Genomic DNA, 10281 nt, shown 5'->3' on the forward strand with positions numbered 1-10281 from the left:
CAATACCCCATACAAAACTTCCTTCAAAAGGGATGTCTGAAATCCCGTTTATAAACAAGACAAACTCGGGTCGGATTCGTTTTCGCGCAGAAAACAAATCCGAAAAGTGATGCACTAATCGGAAAGTTCCCGGAGTTTGGACGGTCGGATCGAGCTGAAATTTGGAGAGGTGGTAGATATAGGAATTCCGCACCCGATCAACAGTTGGATTTTCCAAAGGACATCCGAGCTAGAAGCTGGACACCACGCCCTAAACTCGTCCAGATTCCCGTCCAGATTTGACAGGGCTTCGGTATATCGTGGATTGCCAGAGATTCCTCCATCGGAACTCGACGAAATTTTCCACAGTTGTTGTAGACTCAATCCTGCACAATTCCACTGAAGCAATCGTTAAAGAGACACTTGGGGAGGCGGTGGCGGCGGACACAAGTTTTTTGTCCAGAAAAAATAGCACGGTCGCCCGAGGGCAATGTTGACGTTGAGCCCCCGGGCTCCCTGGATGATTCCTCCATGATCTTGATAGAGATCGGAGTTGATGTTTATAAAGGCCCTCATCCGAACATGACGATCGGCAGTAGGGTGCATTCCTTGGTCGAACCAAGGTGACCAGTCAAGCTGGTGACAAAGATGCCAAAGTCGCAGTTGATCTGCAGGCGAGCCATCAACCTTTTGCCGAACACACGGTGGAGCTCTCAATGAAAGCACCAATGTCGGTGTCAAAACCGGCGGATCTCGGGTATGGGGTCCCAAACTGTGCGTCTAAGGCGGATGGTAATAGGAGGCAGGGGACACGATGTTTTACCCAGGTTCGGGCCCTCTTGATGGAGGTAAAACCCTACGTCCTTCTTGATTTATTCTTGATGATATGGGTATTACAAGAGTTGATCTACCACGAGATCGGAGAAGCTAAACCCTAGAAGCTAGCATATGGTATGATCGTATGTTATCTATCGACTAGCCTGGCCTCGGTTTATATAATGCACCAGAGGCCTAGGGTAACAAGAGTCCTAGCCGAATATGCCAGTGGGGAGGAAACCTTGTCTTGATCACCAAGTCTTGTGGAATCTTCCATGTATGCGGTAGTTGTCCGAACTGGCCCATGAGTATACGGCCATGGGGGTCCTCGGCCCAATCTAACAGATCAGGAGACGACGTGGTGAGTACCTCCTAGTACAGGACACCATCAGAGTGTTACCATCTTTATGTCAAGAATGTCATGAGAATTGCACCACCTCTTATGAATTCTTGACGTAGTGATACTTCCCGCCATCATTATTCATTCCTTGGTCCCGTGTTGTTGTAACCGAAATGCCGACAAGTTAATTGTGATGTGTGAAATCAATACTCCGAGCAGCTCGTTGCTTTGTAGTAAATGGACAATATTCTCATTCTTAGAGTGTTGATTATTAAATCATCATCCTAAGATTGATCGTGCTACCTAGTCCTTATTTCTGGTGCACTCCTCGATCCATGAGTTGGGATTGTGTCAATCCCTCACTCTTTCGATCATATCGTCTTGCCCTGAAAAGCAAGATTATTCTCGAGCTTAGAGTCATATGGGTGGTTCGTGATTTTCCGGATATCTTCATGGAAGTATTACCAGGTTGTCACCTGACCGCTATGTTGAGTTCGTGATCATATTGGTTTTCCTCCAAACCACCCATTCTCCAAGATTCTGTGTTGGATACCCTGAACTAGTCGGTTGAGCTAAACAACAACTTGCAGAGTTGGAAGATGAAAGCTTTTCCCACTTAGTTTATTTTGGAAGGGATATCCTTGTGTTGTGTGTGTGTTGAAGAAAGATGATATCTTCATCGATTGATCCTCGTGATCAGTTCTTGAATCTATCGTCTTGTCCAACCTTGATTTGAGTGTGGGCTATCCTCAAATCAAATCAAAACCAACAATATTCGTAATGTTGTCTACTCGTGGTTGACTCCTCGAGCATACACCATTACATCTTTTAGTCTGACCAATACTATCACATTGTTCACATAATGGTGGAAATCCAGTGATATGGAAATTCCGATGAGTCGCTGTTGAGCCCATCAGCAGCATTTTGTCTCCTCCATGATTTGTGTTGAACATCCAGCTAGTGTTGGAAACTTGTGTAAGCATTTTCTTCATGCCCCGTTAATGAAGTATATGCTTGGATGAAAGAAGTGACTTCCTTTGATTCACGTGCATTTGATGTAAGTTGCCGCCGTGAATTCAAGAAAGTTTGTTTTGCTTCCTTTGGAATCATCCCAAGTCAGTCATGCATGTGCGAAGTATTCTATGGTCTGATAGACTGATCATCTTCATTCTATACGTATCCCTAGCACACCAAGCCACTGATTGATTTGTTCAAGGAGAAGAAGTCTCTTCTTAAGAGCAAGACTTATGCAAGGACTTCGATATCCTTGATGATGGCTCCCCACCTGGACTTGGTAGTGTTTTATTATAAGACTACTACATGGTCATGCTTGTCTGGGACAGCGTGTTCACATGTTGTAGCAAAACCAGCTCATGTTCTGGAGCATGCTATCATAGTTCATCTCCCGAGGATCTCGCAATGTCATCTCGTCGATTTGTGTCGCAAACTTTCATTTTCTTTCTAGACTCGATGAGTCTGGAATATCCTCACACCAACCAGATCTGAATCTCAGGCAGATGTGATAGTTGGGACGTTTTCCCCAGAGCTATAATATTGGTCTCTCGGTAACCGGTAAAGTGGATGATGTGGCCAACACACCCAACCAAAAGACCTATTATTGTAGTATCTTGTTTGAAGAAGTTGGCCACTTCCCCATAAGGATCTCGTAGAATTTATTCCAATAGTAGTTCCTTATAGTTTTTTGTGTTCCCGAAGTCTGACCTTTTACTTGATGTCCTAGATACCAAACCATATCAATAAATGGGTTATGCTAGCACATCAAGGAGAACATTAGAAGCGGTGTGCTAAATGTCTCTCGGTCGTTCATCCAGATTTTGATCCCTTGGCCTCGCTAAGGTGAAATCTGAGAAAGTGTTATCTTTCTTTGCATCTGCATCCTCCGCCATTATTCATCATGGTAGTATGTTGTGTTGCCAGGATCCTTGACATGGATATTGCTAAAACTTGTTGAATATGGGAATGCTCAAGTTCTTGAGAGCACGCGCAATCACTAGGATTTATCATCGGCATTAATTGGGATCTGCTCTCAGTTTCCTCGGTTATGCTATAACCTTTCCAATAGTGGAATCTCTCTCTACTGTTGGGTTTCTCCCCAGTTACTAGAATCATTCCCAACATTTGCATTTTGTCCCCAGCTTGCACCCACCATTGTGCCTTTTCACTATGATCCGCCTTCTCAGCAGTTGTTGTCCAAGATCATCTTCAAAAGTGGACCTACCATGGGTCCCATCCATCTCCGATGATAAGCAAAAATCATCCCTTGCGTTGTCTTCAACAAGGTAGTCCACATCATCCATCCTAGTCCGGGTATGCCATCCCTTCGTATTCCGCCAAACGATTGTTGTGATTTGCCCTAGGCTGGTATGAAGAGTTTCAATGATCTCTAAATCAAAAGTAATTCTTTTTGCCACTTAAGGGAATATTTCTGCGAGTGACCTTCTTCTAAGATGTCTCGTTATGGTATCATGGCAATTCAACTCCTCGCTACGTTGACAACCGTTCACCACCTTCTTAAGCGTGAAATTGTTGTCTACCTAGTGAACCTTCGTCATCTTTTACACTCCATCCCCCTGGATGTATGTTTCATGTCTCAGCTCGAGAGATGTTTCAATGTCTCATTCCATGAGTTGATCATCGGTTGTTCGATCTTCGAGAAGATCGATCCTTCTAGAGTTTTTCCTTTTCCTCTCGTTGTCATGTGGGTTGGAGTTCTCGGAGCAAAGACGTCAAGGTCAATTGGAGTCAATGAATCAACAACTCCGGGAAGGCAGTTGGATCATGAAGATTGTGTTAAGCCTTGCATCTCCTTTGTCTTCTCACTTCACGTCCTGAATCTCGGGACGAGATTCTTGTATAGTGGGGGTGAGTTGTCACATCCCTAACTTCTGGCATTGCACTAGGCTAGCCTCATATGTGCATCATGTTTAATTTTCAAATGAACTTGAAATAGGGATTGTTTAAACCCTAGCATCAAAGGAATTCACTAGGTTCAACTAAAATATTCTCAGTGAATCCAAATGGCTTTCAAAAATGTTCATCATTTCTGGAAAAAGCTAGAAGCAATAACCAGAGGTGTTGCACATTTTTCCATGACATATTTGGGCTCTGAATTAAATCATATAGTATTTGCATTTGGGCATATAAATGCTATTACATATTTTAAATGCTCAAATGATCATAAACTAAAATGTTTGCTGTTGGTTATATTCCAAACAGTGGCATTGAGCAGTTTCATGATTTTTGGATCTGTTTAAGTATTTTTAATAAAGCCCTAAAGACTACAGAATAATAGAAAATAGAAACTAAAATAGAAATGGAGCAGAGAGAGAGAGAGAGACCCACTGGCTTACCTGGCCTGGCGCTGTTACAGCCTAGCTGGCCAGCCCACCAGGGGCAGCCTCGTCTTCTACCTCTTGTCAATAGGCAGAGGAGAAGCAGGGCACGGGGCATGCGCGTGCCACCTTCACCCTGCTCGCCTGCCTCCTCGACGGCCTGGACGCCTCTGGCGTCACCACGCTACCCCCCTGGACCCCCTCGACTGCTCCCCTCTCTCCCTGCCTCGCGTCTCTCGCTCTCTCTCCCGAAGCCGAGCGAGCTCATCGCCGCCGCTCACTGCCACCGCGCTCACCGCCCGTCCCTCGACCAACCGCCGTGTCCATCGGCTCCGCCACATCGTCTTCATCATCCCAGACGAGCCATGCCCCGTCGGAAGCCCTGTAGCGTCGTCCCCGACCTCGTCTTCAACCTCTGAGCGCCGGCGAACTCACCGGGGATTCACGAGCTCCAGCCCCTCCCCAGACTCGCCGTTGCCTCTACTGGAATCGCAGTGAGCCCCTGCCCCTTTCCCCTCTCTCCTCGTGCTTGTCCGCACCTTCTAACCATTGTGGCCATCGGAGCCAATAGCTCCTCGCCGCCGGCCATGTCGCCACCGCGACCAGGCCGTGCAAGCACACGTCCGAGCCCACCACTGCACTCCCGCGGGTCGATCACGACCATCCATGGCTCCGGACATGCCCCGCAACGCGCAAACCGCTGTTGGCCGAACTCCGGCCACCGTCCGAGCTCGCTTCCGACGAGCTCTGTCCACCCCAGCTGCTCCCGCTTGCCCCGTTAGATGCGCGCGATCGCCAGCTCCCCGTGGAGCCTCTCCGCCGCTCATTTGGTCGCCTGAGCTACAATTCCGAGCGCCTCCGCCGTCTCTGGCGTCGCCGGCGATGAGTCGTGGACCAAGTCCGGCAAAGTTGACTCGTTTGACCTGGGGTTTGACCCTCCCAGGGTCACTGACATGCGGGCCCGTCTTTGTTAATATTTAGTTAGATTTAGATTAGTGCTAATTAACCCTGATAGTTAGTTTAGAAACTGACCAGTGGGCCCAGGCCCTAATTAACCTAGATTAGTACTAACGTAACACTAACTAGTCTGTTAGTTAGTTGTTACACTGACATGTGGGTCCCAGCCGTCAGGTTTGACCTGAGCTGGCGCCTTTGACCTGCTGACATCACCCCGACATCAGGCTAACGCAGTTAACCTTTTTTGGATTTATTCTTCTTCAGGAAATTTCAGAAAATAGCTAAAACTTCTAAAATTCATAGAAATTAATCTGTAACTCAGAATGAAATAAGTTATATATGAAAAATGATCAGAAAAATCCAATCTATCCATCTGTACTGGTTTCATGCATGTTAGAGCAACTTAACCTTGCTGTTTAGGTCAAACATGTTAATGCACTTATATGAACCCATAACTTGAGTTTGTATTTGAATCTTTGGTTCAAATAAGCTCAAAACCTTCTGGTTGTAGTTGCATTAGCCCAACACACTCATATTGCCATGTCATGATCATGCATCATATTGTGCATTACATTGATTGTGTTTCCTCTCTGTTGCCGGTGGTTGTCCCCTCTCGATAGACGTGGTTCCGAGGATGAGTTCGATGACACCGATGAAGAGCTATATTATCTTCAGAAGTGTCAGGCAAGCGAAACCCCCTTGTTCATTCCGATACAAACCCACTTGCTCGCTCCTGCTCTCTTTTACTGCATTAGGACAACAACGATTTAGTTGTTACGTGCTGTGGTAGTTGAACCCCTTTCCTCTGCATGACCTGTCATTGCCACAGTAAGTAGATGAAACCCACTAGCATGAGTAGGAGTTGTTTGAGCCCTAATGTGCCTACTCATTCATGCTTGTTTGTCATGCCTGCTATTGCTTAGAGTTGTGCCAGGTCTAATTCATCGGGGATGAATTGGAAAGTTGTGAACATGTCCTACTGTGTGTGAGCTAAGTGTGTTGAACATGATTTGGTAAAGGTATCGATGAGAGGCCATGTAGGAGTACATGGTGGGTTGTTTCATTGGAACTGTCCTTAAGCACTGAGATCTGTATGTGTGATTTAAGAACCAGCTACTACCATGCATTGGGCCCGAAACCAATGGACCCTCTTGGCTTCTTAACCACCCTAGTCCTCTGTCCAGGAGTTGCAATTAGTTTCTGGTGTTTATAGGATATGTGTTGGCGACCGTGCGTAGCGCTGACCCTAGGGGTGAGCCATGATGCGGTAGATACACCATGGTCGGGCATGCCGGGAACCCGTTTGGTGTCTCGGAACCCTGTACACATCGTTCGGGGCCGTATGTGGAAACCTCGGCTGGACTCCCTGCGGATGGAACCTGGATAGGCGATAAACCTGGACTAGAGACTTGAGTGCTTAGGTAGGCCATGGCCGACACCCTCGTTGGGCTTCCCCTTGAAGGTTGCCGAGTACATGTCGTGTAAACAGCGGTAAGTGGTGAGAGCGTGTGTGAAGAAGTATACCCCTGCAGGGTTAACATCATCTATTCGAATAGCCGCGTCCGCGGTAAAGGACTACTTGGTTGCCTATACAGTTCATAGACAAGTGAAGGTGGATACTCCAAAATGCGCAAGATAAGTGTGAGTGCTATGGATGGCGTTCTCGTAGGGAGACGGGAGCGGATCCTTAGTGGTTTATTGATATGGTGAATATGTGGATTCGTGTGCGCCACCTCAAAAGAGTTACTTGCAGTCGTAGTTCAGGATAGCCACCGAGTCAAAGCTGGCTTACTGCAGTCAACTCCACCCCCCCCCCCTTTATTGATACCGATGTATATGTAGTTAGTTCTGATGTAAGTCTTGCTGGGTAAATTTGAACTCACGTTTGCCTATTTTATGTTTTGTAGAGATACGTCAGTCTCGCTAGTAGTTCCGTGTGGACTTCGATGTTTAGCTTGATACCCCAGCTACGATCTTGTGCCCTCGGCAGGATCTGGTAGATAGTCAGGCTTCTCAGCCTTTTTCATTTGTAGATGTCCATACTCAGACATGTTAAGCTTCCGTATGTGCTTTGAATTGTATGCTCTGAATGTTGGGTCATGAGACCCATGTCTGTAATATCTCGCTCCTCGGAGCCTATTGAATAAATACTTGAGTCGTAGAATTATGTTGTCATGCCATGTTGTATTTACATATATCGAGCATATTGTGTGTATGATTGAAATGCTTGGTATGTGTGGGATCCGACAACCTAGTTGTTTATCCTTGGTAGCCCCTCTTATGGGGAAATGTAGTCTTGTGCTTCCATGAGCCATAGTAGTCCGCTATAGCCCGGTTCACCGGAGTCCTGCTAGCCCAGCACTACTTCTCCGGAACACTTGACTGGCCGGCATGTGATTCACTTCATTCCTGTGTCTGTCCCTTCGGGGAAATGTCACGCGGTGACATCCGGAGTCCTGTTAGCCCAGTGCTACAGCCCGGATTCGCACGCTGCTGACCGACATGCTCGATGCTGATTCATGTATGCTTGTCCGCGTAAGTTAGTGCCACTTTGGGTTCACGACTAGTCATGTCGGCCCGGGTTCTCTGTCATATGGATGCTAGAGACACTATCATATACGTGGGCCAAAAGGCGCAAACGGTCCTGGGCCATGGTAAGGCGACACCCGTGGAAATACCATGCGTGAGGCCACAAAGTGATATGAGGTGTTACCGGCTAGATCGATGAGACTTGGAATTGGGGTCCTGACACATAGATCATGAAAAGAATGCTTTATGTGATGGTAATATTGTTGAACTCATTTATGATGCTACTGAAAATTATTATGAGGGAGGAATACATGTTTGTAGGAGTTGCAATAATATCAAGTTTCCTCTCTATATGCTTAAAGTTTTGGAGTTATACTTGTTTTTCCTTCCTATGCTAGTTGATTCTTATTCCTATAAATTATGTGCTCACAAAATCCCTAGGCATAGGAAGTGGGTTAGATTTAAATGTGATAGTCATATTCTTCATAATGCTCTCTTTATGTTTCATTTCTTATCTTTTATGTGAGCATCATTGACATCATCATGCCTAGCTAAAAGGCACTAAAGAAAAGCGCTTGTCGAGAGACAACTCAATATTTACCCTTACTTTTTTATGTGTTTTCATGATTAAGCTACTTTATTAATCATGTATTATAGCTTTTATTTCAATAAAGTGCCAAGTAAGAACTTCGGGAAGACTTGGGTGAAAGTTAATGTGATCTTGCTGTAAAAAACAGAAACTTTGCGCTCACGAGATTAGCTGCCATTTTGTACCGAAGAGTGCGATTGAGTTGATTATTTTTTCAGAAGATTAAGAGAAAAATTTCTCATGTATATCAATTTATTTCATATTTTTTGGAGTAGCAGAAGTATGGTTGGTGTTCAGATCATTACAGACTATTCTGTTTCTGATAGATTCTGTTTTCATTGCATAGTTTGCTTGTTTTCTAGTTTCTATGGCTTATATTTTTAAATATAAATTGTAGAAATGATATGGTACAGTAGGCATTGTGAGAGAACAATTATGAACCTTTTCTTTGACAGTACCAAAGTGAATGGTTTACTCTTTATCATATTAACCTATTTCACGAAGTTCCGTTAAGTTTTGTGTGATTGAAGTTTTCAAGCTTTGGGTGAGATATCGATATGAGGAGATTAAGGAGTGGAAAGACCCTAAGCTTGGGGATTCCCAAGGCACCCCAAAGTAATATTTAAGGAAGACTCAAGCGCCTAAGCTTGGGGATGCCCCGGAAGGTATCCCCTCTTTCGTATTCAAAACTATCGGTATACCTTACTCAGAGCTATATTTGTATTCACCACATGATATGTGTTTTGCTTGGAGAGTATTTTCAATTTTATTTGTTGTTTGAACACAATCATTGGATCTGAAATCTTGAATGAAAAAGAATCCTCCCATGGCTAGTTAATTATTTGACTACTCAGTGTTCTTCACTTATATCTTTTTGGAGTAGTTTGCCATTTACTCACATGCTTCACATATATCCTATGAGTAAATGGTTGAATGAATTGAATATCATAAATCTGAATTTATATATATTTCATATGCTTATAACATGGGGAGTAATGACTTCAAACATAATAAGTATAGGTAGTAAACTCATTGAAAGTTAGCAAACGTAAAATTGGTCACTTGAACAATTCATGAAATAATATTGAAGGAAGAGAGATTTCACGTATAAATATACTATCTTGGACATCTTTTGCAATTGTGAGAACTCATTAAAATATGACATGCTAAAAGGTTGATGTTGGACAAGGAAGACAACTGAATGGGTTATGTTTTCCTATATCCTAAATGTTATATTGTCTTGGATCATCCAACATGTTGAGCTTGCCTTTCCCCCTCATGCTAGCCAAATTCTTTGTACCAAGTAGAGATACTACGTGTGCTTCCGAATATCCTTAAACCCAGGTTTTCCATGAGAGTCCACCATATCTACCTATGGATTGAGTAAGATCCTTCAAGTAAGTTTTCATTGTTGCAAGCAATAAAAATTGCTCTCTAAATAAGTATGATCTATTAGTGTGGAGAAAATAAGCTTTATACGATCTTGTGATGTGGAAGAAATAAAAGCGACGGACTACATAATAAATGTCCAACACAAGTGGCAATATAAAGTTAGGTTCTTTTGCACTAAGATTTCGTGCATCCAACCATAAAAACACATGACAACCTTTGCTTCCCTCTGCGAAGGGCCTATCTTTTATTTTTGTCCTATACTTTATACAAGAGTCATGGTGGTCATCACCTTTTCTTCTTACACTTTTTCCTTTGGCAACCACTTT

Source organism: Triticum dicoccoides, chromosome 4A (assembly GCF_002162155.2).
Source record: "Triticum dicoccoides isolate Atlit2015 ecotype Zavitan chromosome 4A, WEW_v2.0, whole genome shotgun sequence".
Classification (NCBI taxonomy): Eukaryota; Viridiplantae; Streptophyta; class Magnoliopsida; order Poales; family Poaceae; genus Triticum; species Triticum dicoccoides.